We start from the raw sequence: 10,231 nt of genomic DNA on the forward strand, positions 1-10,231 counted from the left end.
GCCACCCGGGGGGGGGGGGGGCGGGGGGGGGGTGGGGGGAAAAAAAAAAAAAAAAAAAAAAAAAAAAAAAAAAAAAAAAAAAAAAAAAAATAGGCGGGAGAGGCAAATCAGAGCTTGGAAAATATGGAGAAATAGGAGGGGAGAGCCAGATGGGCCAGGAGAGCATGGGGAGGGGCAGGGCAAGGGGCAGGGAAAGCTGGGATGAGCTGGGAGGGGGCACAGCCACCCCCGGGAGCCTCCCTCGGTCCTCCTTCCCCGGCCCCCCGAGGTGGCAGAAGCGAAGATTTGGGCAAACAGCAGGAATCAGCTTGGAAAATAAATATGGGAGTGAATCTAGGCTGGGAGGAAAGGGGCTGGGGGGTGGGAAATGCCTGGAGGCACCGTGAGGGATCCAGGGTGGGTGGGTGGGAGAGGCTGGCACCACCCTGGGCACCACCCTGGGCACCCCTCACTCAGGGGGTGACCCACAGGGTCTCACCCCACCCCGACACCCCGGCCCAGCTGAACCCCGCCGGTGTTTTGGAGGAACTGTCTCTGAGGGATGGAAAAAAAACCTTGGAATAACCCTGGATGTGCTTTTGAGAGGAGTTTTGTTCGAGCTGTGCTTCCCACCAGGCACTGCCCTAATCCCGAGCAGGCACCACGCTCCCGTTCAGGGGGAGTCAGAGCAATTAAAAACCGTTAGCGGGCTTTAATTAAGTGCTGATTCTATGAGTTGGGGAGAGCCACCACCACCATCATCATCATCACCATCATGGGCCATGATTCCAACTGGATGGGGCTCTTTGCTCCCTGAAATTGCACTTTGTCCTGCTGCCAACCCACTGTCACCCCGATCTGGAGCCATGGAGTTTGGGGTGTCATTCCCAGCCCTGTCAGTCATTCCCAGCCCTGATATTCCCAACCCTGAGATTGCCAGCCTTATTATTCCCAGCCTTGTCATTCCCAACCCTGCCATTCCCAGCCTTGTCATTCCCAGCCGTCATCCCCACCCCTGACATTCCCAACCCTGCCATTCCCAGCCTTGTCATTCCCAGCCGTCATCCCCACCCCTGACATTCCCAACCCTGCCATTCCCAGCCTTGTCATTCCCAGCCGTCATCCCCACCCCTGACATTCCCAACCCTGCCATTCCCAGCCTTGTCATTCCCAACCCTGACATTCCCAGCCCTGTCATTCCCAGCCCCACCTCCTCACCTCCGCCCCGCAGCCCGGCGCTCCCGGCCCAGTCCTGACCTGCCATCCTGTTTATGCCACATCCAACCCCACGTGTTCCCTCCTCCCAGCACCTCCCAGCTGCACCAGTAACCCCGGCAGACTGGGATATCCCTTCCCTTGGACAGACACATCACATCTCTGCAAGGAGGGACCGAGCCCTTCCAGCCCCTCGTGCATGGCTTTGCCATAAATCCCAGCTCCCCCCAAAAAACCACCTGCAATGATGCTGGGATGGAATCCCAGAATGGACTGGGATGAAAGAGACCTTAAAGCTGATCCCATTCCCTGGGCAGGGACACCTCCCACTATCCCAGGGTGCTCCAAGCCCAGCCCGGCCTTGCTTGGACGAGCTCAACCTCAGACACAACAGGGACAAGGACACGGCGCTGCTGGGGGGGCTCACACCCCAAATAACGCCCCCCAAAGCCCCACAGCCCCTGCCCAGCCTCCAGACAAGAGGGACAAAGCAGCGCTGGGGTCACCCGAGGTGACAGTGGCCACCGGCCCCTCTGTCCTGGCCGGAGCCAGGACCGTGGGAGGCGCTGGCACGGCCGGCCCTGCCCCAGGTGGGGCTCTAAGCACCAGCGCTAATCCCGGGATAATTGCGGCTTTAGCAGCGATAGGGCCCAGATTAGTGGGAAAATCCCGGTGTTAGGGGCACTGCGCTGGCACCGCGCGGCGCCGGAGCCAAGGGAGAGGGATCCCGGGAACAGAGTGAGGGATCCATGGAATAGGGTGGGGGATCCATGGAATAGAGTGGGGGATCCATGGAATAGAGTGGGGGATCCATGGAATACAGTGAGGGATCCCTGGAATCTAGTGAGGGATCCGTGACAATACAGTGAGGGATCTGTGGGACACAGCAAGGGATCCATGGGAACACAGTGAGGGATCCCAGGAACACAGCGAGGGATCCACGAGGATACAGCAAGGGATCCCAGGGACACAGTGAGGGATCCATGAGAACACAGCAAGGGATCCCAGGATCACAGTGAGGGATCCATGGGAACACAGCAAGGGATCCCAGGAACACAGTGAGGGATCCCCCGGACACTGGTGCCCAGCAGGGACACACACACCCGTGGCTCAGGCTGTGATTCCCTCTCCCCATCCCAATGGAAAAATGCCAAACCCACGGGCAGGATTCCCCTCCAGCCCAGCTGTCCCGCCTGGGATTGCTCTGCCTGCCAGAATCCCCTCCATTCCCAAGCCTTTGGCTCCTCTTCCCTTCCCCAGCATTTTCCCTGCAGTATCAGGGGCCTTCCTCACCCTCTCCATCACCTCCCACAGAGCCCAGGCAGGGGCTGGGCAGGGGGGTTTGCTCCTGGAATAACAAGGAGAGCAGGAATTCAAGGTGGGAGCCTGGATTGGGGTTGTCCAGCACTGTTTGGGGTCCCCCAGAACTGTCTGGGGTCCCTCAAAACTATTTGGGATCCCTCAGAACTGTTTGGGATCACCCAGCACCATCTTGGCTGCTCCCACACTCGAGGGGAGGCAGGTCCTGGGTAAGGAGGCTTAGATTTGGGAAAATCCCTCTGCTCCCTGCTGGCTTTTCCTGGATCCCTTCCCAGCGACCCTGTTCCCAAAGGATCACCCCGAGAGGGGACAGATCCCAGCCAGGTCCCAGGGACTGAGACACAACAAGGCCAGGCGTGCAGGCAGCTGCGTCCGGGGGAGTGGGAGGAGGAAGGGAGGCTCCCTCATTGTCCTTTCCACAGGGAAAAGGGACAGTCCCGAGCCTGGAAGCACCAGGAAACACTTCCAGCTCCTCGCTCCAGCCCCTGGGGCCGCAGGGCCCCGTCCCCCCGGCGCTGCAGAAACTCCATCTGCAGCATCTTCCCGGGATTCCATGCACTTCACGTCCGACTGCAGGAGCCGGAGGATCCCCTGGCTGCTGACCTGCACGGAAACGCCCGGCTGCTGCTGCTGCTGCTGCTGCAGGGAGGGAGGGAGGGGAAGCAGGGGAGGAAAGGCCATTCCTGCAGCCAGCTCTGGGTGGGGGATGCTCCAGCAGGTGCCCAGTGAGGTGAGACAGGCACAGAGCGCATCCAAGGACGGGGAGAGGTGGGAAAACAGTGCCAAGAAGGGAAGCAGGGAATGGGAAGGGATGAAAGGCAGCGGGTCAGGAGCTGGCACAAGAGAATCCAGTGGTGGATATGGAGCTGGAGCATGGCGAGGATGGGTTTGGAGCCCATGGGATGGGCTGTATCCATTCTGGAGAATCCATGGACAGCAGGACAGCCTCCTCTGGATGAGCCTCCCCCAAAACAGGGAGCAGCATCTCAGCACCCCAGCCGTGGCTCCAGCCTTTTCCACCTCCTCTAGGAGCACAACCCTGCACCCAGCACGCTCCAATAAATCCAAAACATCCCTGAGATGAGAAACCCGTGGATTTAACACCCAGTGGAACAGCCAGGTCGGCTCCCAGGGGCACAGCACACCTCGGGGATGCCAGAGCAGGTAGCAGGATGAGGTTTTCCAGCTGGATTTCCCCATGGGGATGTTGTTTACTTTCTCTTTCCCCCAGGAAATATCCTGCTGACTCAGGAAACACCCTCGGGCGCAGCTCTGCGGGGAGGAGACACTTCCCAGCCACAGCTTTGGTCCTTCCTTTCATTTTTTTGGCCAGTCCAGTTGGGGTCAGATTGGAGAGCAATCAGTCACTTGGGAAATAACACCACTCCAGGCCTCCTCCCTCAAAGAAACCTCAAAAGACAGCATTTAAGGCGAGCTTAATTTGGACAACTAAAAATAGCCAGCACCAGTCACACTGGAAAATGCAGGATGTGGAGCTTCACCCTCTCCCAGCTCCAGCCTGCACACGGGGGTTTGTGGCCCCCAGCCCCACGGATTTGTCCCTAGGGATGGCCTGGCTCCCACAGGGAATCCAGCAGGACCTTCTGAGGCCCATCCCGGAGCCCTGCCCGGCTGCTCCGATGAAAGTGTGGGGACCCAAAACTTTCCCAGGCAGGATGTGGTGACTCAGAGCCACGTCTGCAGAGCGGGACACCCAGGAAAGATCCCAGCCACGCTTCCCAGCTTCTCCCAGCCCAGCCAAGTCTCTGATCCTGGCTCCCTGCAGCTGATTCAGCCCTGGGTGAAGGCAGCCAGGCCTGTGCCATCGGGATGAATCCTGGTTGTCATTCCCTCTGTTCCAGAGGCTGTCATCCACACTGTGACTCTCTTCCAGCCTCCCTCTGGCCATCCTGAGGCTCCTCCAATGCCAGCCTGGCATTCCCAGCTGCCAGCACAGCCACAAATCCAGCCTGCCCTCATTTCCCTGCACTCCCCCCCTTGCACCGAGCTCTCCCTCCTTGCACTAATCCCTCCCTGCTCCAGAGGCAGGAATAATGTTTAACTCAGGTTCACGCCGGAGCACGAGCTCCCTCCCAGCCTGGGTCAGCCCCAGGCGTGTCCCCATCACCGAGGCCATGCCGGATCCCTGCTGCTGGCATGGCCACGTGCCCAGCTCCAGCAGGAAGCCCCTCTGGAGTGGGAAGCTCCGGGAAGCTCTCAGCGCTGCCAGCTGCAGCGATCCGTCACGCCGGGATTGGGACACAGCCGGGCTGAGCTCTGCAGGTGCCACGAGAATCCCACAGCCGGCAGATCCCGCTTGGAGATATCCCATCTCCCCCAGCATCATCCTAAAATCAGGGGGCTTTGACAGAGCAAGGATGAGGGGACAGTGCTGGAGGACTGAGCCATCCCGGTGTCCCTGGGATGCCTGTGGAATGGCAGGAGTGGGAAAGCAGCTTTCCCACCAGCAGATCCTGGGCTGTGCCCCCAGCAGCGCTCCAGCAACACGGGGTTATTTTTAAGAAGCTCTCGAGAAGGTGGGATGGGAGGCGAGGAGCTGGAATGCTCCAGGGCCACGCCACTAAGCCTCTGGAAAGGCTGGAGCCCCGGAGAGGCGAGGCATCGGCATTCCCAAGCAGGAACAAAAGGCGAGAAGCGCGAAAAGCCGAGGGCATTCCAGGGGCCACGGGCACCTCCCGGCTGAGCGAGGGGTGGCGAAGGGACAGTAAAGCTCCAGCTGCTGCAGCAGGGTCCTTAATTAGCATCTCGAGAAACGGCGCCGAAAATCAGACACCTTCTGCCCGAAATCCGAGCCCGGACCTGAAAATCCGATCACCGACCGCGATGCTCAAAGAGCAAAGGTCACTTCCAACCCCACCCAGGCCCTGCCACTGCCGCTGCCCCGCGGTCCCCCCGGTGCCTGCACTCACCCCCTGCCCACCGCCAGCCCCCCCAGACCGAGCAGAGGCAGCACGGTGAGGGCCAGCGGCTTATTTTTAGCCTGGAGAAGGCAGGAGCCGGGAGCAGCCATCCCGACTCTTGCCCTTGGCATGGGACACGCCGCTGTCGCCCCCGGGCCGCCCGCACCCCGCTGCCCCCCGGCTCTGCAGCGCTGCGTCCCCCCCGGGCTGGCATCACCTCCCCTGGCACGGCTCCTGGGCCCGGGCAGGAGCAGGAGGATGCTGGGCTCAGCCCTGGAGCCGGCCCCGCGGCACAAGGAGCGGGATTATTTACAGCTCCTTAACGGAGCGAGGCAGGGCTGACCTTTCCGAGCCGCAGACAAAGAGGAGATGTCGGGAATCGCTGCTGCGGGACCTTTCCCGGCCCGGCGGGATGAGCGGGGGGCCAGAGCCACGCTGGGGGGGTTCGGCAGCGGGGAGCCGGCCAAGGCCACGGAGAGCCAAGCGCGCTGGGATCCCAGCCTGGGAAAAGGAGGGATCGGATTCCTCCCTCCCCGGCCCCGCCGGACAAACTCTTCCGGGTGGGGACTCCTACGCGCTCTGCTCTGCCCAGGCACAGCTCGCTGCTCCTTCCCGCAGCCCACGGCTGCCTCGGCGGCAGCAAAACACGGGCATACGGCACGGAATGGGAAAATCGGCGCTGCTCCTCGCCCCCGGCGCCCCGCTCGGCTCAGCCCAGCTGCCGACTCATCCCTGCCGTGGAAGCGTCGAAGGAAAAGTTTCCCCGTCAGCACAAAACGCCGACACTTGGCCGAAGCTTCCCCTTGGCTGCTGCTGCCCTGGCCAGGAGTTCCCCCCGCTGGGGACACGCCAGGGCCCGGCCCCGAGTGGCTGCAGTGGGCACGGGTGGCAGGGGACAGGCCTGGTCCGTGCAGTGTGGCACTGGTGTGGCACTGGTCCCTGCAGTGTGGCACTGGTGTGGCACTGGTGTGGCCCCGGGGGCTGTCACAACCCCTGTGCTGCAGGGAAGGGAGGGATTCCCAAGGCCAGGAGCTCTCCCATTGGCACTGGGCAACGGATGATTGATCCCATGATGGATGATCGATCCCACGTCCCTTCCCTCGCTGCAAAGCTGCAGGATTTGGGCAGAGGGTTGCTGATGTCACAGCTGTGTGTCCCCTCCCCAACCTGCACCCCCCCTGGTCTGTATTTAAGTCCCCATGTAGGATTTGATGCCACGATCCAGAAATCCCAGGAAGCAGCCCAGGAGCACCCCATGAAGGTCCCCATGTCCCTCGCCGGCAGCCTGGGCCACAGTGGCCTGGTCACCCTGGAGGGAGCAGGGCCAGCCCCAAAAGGGAATCCCACAACCCCAATTCCTGATTCCAGGGGCCTCGCTGTGCATCAGCTTCCCACGTTCAAATCTGAGACCCCTCCCAGAAGCTCACAAACGCAGGAGGACTCTGAACTCAGCTCTTACTCACACAGAGCTCTCCCAGGATTTAAGGTGCTTAATTAGCGGTTTAAAAGAGTCACCAGCTGGGTGGGTGACACCCCAGCAGGTGTTATGCACTCCACAGGGCTCCAGCTTCCCTCCTGTCCTTTCCCAGGCTTACCTTGTGTCTTTTTTCCCTTTTCCTAATGATCCAGCAGAGGGGCAGGGTTTATAAGTCCATAGAAACTCTATTATCCCCATGCATTAAAGCCAAAAGCAACTAATTAAAACATCAAAGTCACAGGGTTCATTAGCTCGGCCTCGGTGCTGGTAGGAGGTGACAGGGATTGTGGCTGTCACCCGACTGCTCCCAGGGACCCCAAGGCTGGCCCTGCACCCCAAAACACATTCCCAGTCCCAGTGTCACTGGAAAAACCACTGGGCTGGGCAGGATCCTGTCACCTGCCCGTCCCTGTTCCCCAGCTGGTCACCTTTGCCTGCACCAGTGTGGAGAGGAGGGAGGCTGGGGACAGCTCTGCCACCTTTGCCATCAAAGCTCCTTCCCCCGGGAGCATCTCTAGCCCCATCACCACCCATCAGATCCCTATTCCCACCTGGCACAACAGGAGGGGGATAGGGATGGGTTCAAATTCCCAGCTCTGCACACCAGATCCCCTCTGGTGTGTGAAAACAGCCATTCCTTACTGGGAATGCTGCAGCATCCCTGGATCCGGGCGTTCCCAGCAGGCCACGGGAGATGGGGGACAACAGGGAAGTGGCACCGCTTGTGCTGCAGTGGCCACTTACCATCTAAGGGCCTGCATCCATCACCATGGTCACACTGAGCACCGGTCACTTTCACTGCCATGGTCACACCGAGCACTGGTCACTTCCACTGCCACGGTCACACTGCCGTGGTCACACAGAGCACTGGTCACTTCCACTGCCATGGTCACACAGAGCACTGGTCACTTCCACTGCCGTGGTCACACCAAGCACTGGTCACTTCCCACGTAAGGGCCTGCATCCCACTGTTGTGGTCACACTGAGATTTGGTCACTTCCCATTGGCATGGTCATATGGAGGATGGGTCACTTCCCATCCAAGGATCTGCATCCCATTGCCATGTTCCACTGACCATTGGTCACTTCCCAAAAGATGTCCATCCCATTGCCACGGCCACACTGACCATCGGTCACTTCCCCAAGGACCCGCACCCATGTCCACGGCCACACCGTGCCTCCCAGCCGGGGCTCGCTGTCCCTGTCCAGCGAGCGCCTTCCCTGCCCAGCCGCTCCCGGAGCCCAGCGGGATCCACGGGCTCTCACCGCACGTTTTCCTTTCCCAGCACGGCGCAGCCGTGCCCGGCGGGGAGGAGCCGTGGGCGAGGAGGAAGCCGGAGCTGCCAGCCCTTCGCCGGGCCCTGCGCGGGGAGCAGCAGCAGCAACCGCAAACGGGCGGCGGCTGCGAGTCCCCCCCACGGCAGAGATTTGGGTCCCCAAATCCCCGCAGGCTCCAACCCGCGCTGCTGGAACGGGCGCGTGTGGCCACTGCGGGAAAACTCCGCTCGTGGCCTAGCAGGGAGGAGAAACAGGAAAAAGGAAAAAAAAAAAACCACATAACCCGAGAGAGGAGCGGGGAACGCGCGGAGAACCCGCGGCCCCGGCGAGGGGCGGGCGGGGACGGAGCGGGTTCGTCTACCAGGGCTTGGGGACAAGGGGAAACTCCAGGCTCAGCTCCACCCCGGTGCTTTCGACTGCTAAACAATAGTGGAGAGGAGCAGCCGTCCCTCCCTGCTCTTACTCATCCTGCCCAAGGACCTGTGCCACCCTTCGGCTGCCCCCGCCCTGCCCGGCCTCTGCCCGGGGGCTCGGGCACGGCGGCTCCCTGCTCCGGAGTCGCGGGGCTCGGGTGACAGCGATAGATCCCCCGGGAAGAGATGCGGACCCACGGCACGCGAGCGGCGAGCCGGCAGCGCAGGGAATTCCCTCCGTCATCATCGCCAGCGGAAAAAAAAAAAAAAAAAAAAAAAGGAAAAAAAAAAAAAAACCAACACCCAACAACAGCCTGCGCCCTCTCAAACCTCTCTACCTGCAGCGCTCGCAGCACTTCCCAGCGCTTTTCCAGGCGGGAAGGGAGCGGGGAAGGAGCCGGGGCTCGGACGGGGCGCGGCAGCCGCGGCCCCGCCGGCGGCCAGGGCGGGACGGGGCCGGAGCCGCGGGGAATGCGCGGTGCCAGGGCAGGAATGGGGAAGCGCTGCCTCCTGCCCTGGGCGCTTCCCAGCTCCACCGGCACCATCCCGGCACCGGCACCTTCCCCGTGCCACGGCCACACGCACCCGAGGCAATCCAGCCCGGCCCCAGGGAGGCACAGGGCGCAATTTGGCCTCCAAGCCCACCCAGCGCTCACCGTTGAGGAAGGGTCCTGCATCCCTCAGATCCGAGGGGCACCTGCAGCCCCCCGTGAGCCGCCAGGCAGCCCGTGGGGAGGGTCCTGGGGGGGTCACCCGAGCGGGCAGCCGGGGAGGGAAGCCCAGGGCTGGGGAGGGATCCCCGGGGCGCGGCGGGGTGGGGCTGGCGGAGCGCGGGGGCGTCAGCCTCTCTCGCTCATGATTTAATAATTTAGGTGCGTTTCAGTGCTCAGAGAAGCGAAAGATTGAGGGCAGTGTCTGGAGGCAGGCAGGGCGCAGGCAGCGGTGCAGCCCCTGCCTTGTCCACGCAGCCCAGGGGTTTTGGGGTGGGGGGCTCAGCTCGGGGTCCCCCGGCCCCAGGACGGCTCTGGGTGCCCCATGGCGAGCTCCGAGCACTCACCTCCACCCCAGCTCGCTGCCCTCGGCTCCTGCCCGTCCACCCACGTCCAGGGCTGCCGGTCCACGGCCACGGGCAAAAACTGGCTGCACTGGTTTGAGCTTCGCAATGCAAACCCCCACCCAAGCTCAGGTCTCCAGAGATAAGAGCACAATAACCTATTGTCCCTCCTCCCCTCCCAACATCTCCACTCGCCTCTGGCGAAGCAGGGAGGGACCACCCAGCTCCGCACAGCCCCCCGCCCTCGCCGCCGGGCAGCCCACGGGGGGCACGGACCCACCGAGCCAGGCCAGGGATGCTGGGAGGCTCCGGAGCCGGGGCTGGGATGCAGGGAGAGCGCCGGGGGCAGAGGCAGGAGGAGGCGGACGAGGCCAGAGCCTAGCCGGGCTTCCAATAGATTCCCTGATTTATTTTTTAATTTATTTTCCGCCTCCCCACTCCTGTTTTCTCTGCCGTGGCTCTGCCCAGCTGGATTGGTGCAGGCAGGAGGGGGACGTGCCCAGCCGTGGCGTGGGCACCCCCCACGCACCTCCCCACCGCATCCCACCCTCCCCACCGCCCCCCACCCGAGTCAC

The 10,231-nt window shown here is 62.2% G+C and overlaps 1 protein-coding gene across 1 annotated transcript in view; it reads right to left on the bottom strand.

The window, feature by feature from the left end:
* Window positions 1–10,231, bottom strand: part of ATP2B4 (ATPase plasma membrane Ca2+ transporting 4) — a 55,451-nt gene that overhangs the window by 44,302 nt on the left and 918 nt on the right. The window lies entirely within an intron of this gene.

The sequence above is a fragment of the Pyrgilauda ruficollis genome, unplaced genomic scaffold (assembly GCF_017590135.1).
Source record: "Pyrgilauda ruficollis isolate IOZ18807 unplaced genomic scaffold, ASM1759013v1 scaffold247, whole genome shotgun sequence".
Lineage (NCBI taxonomy): Eukaryota > Metazoa > Chordata > Aves > Passeriformes > Passeridae > Pyrgilauda > Pyrgilauda ruficollis.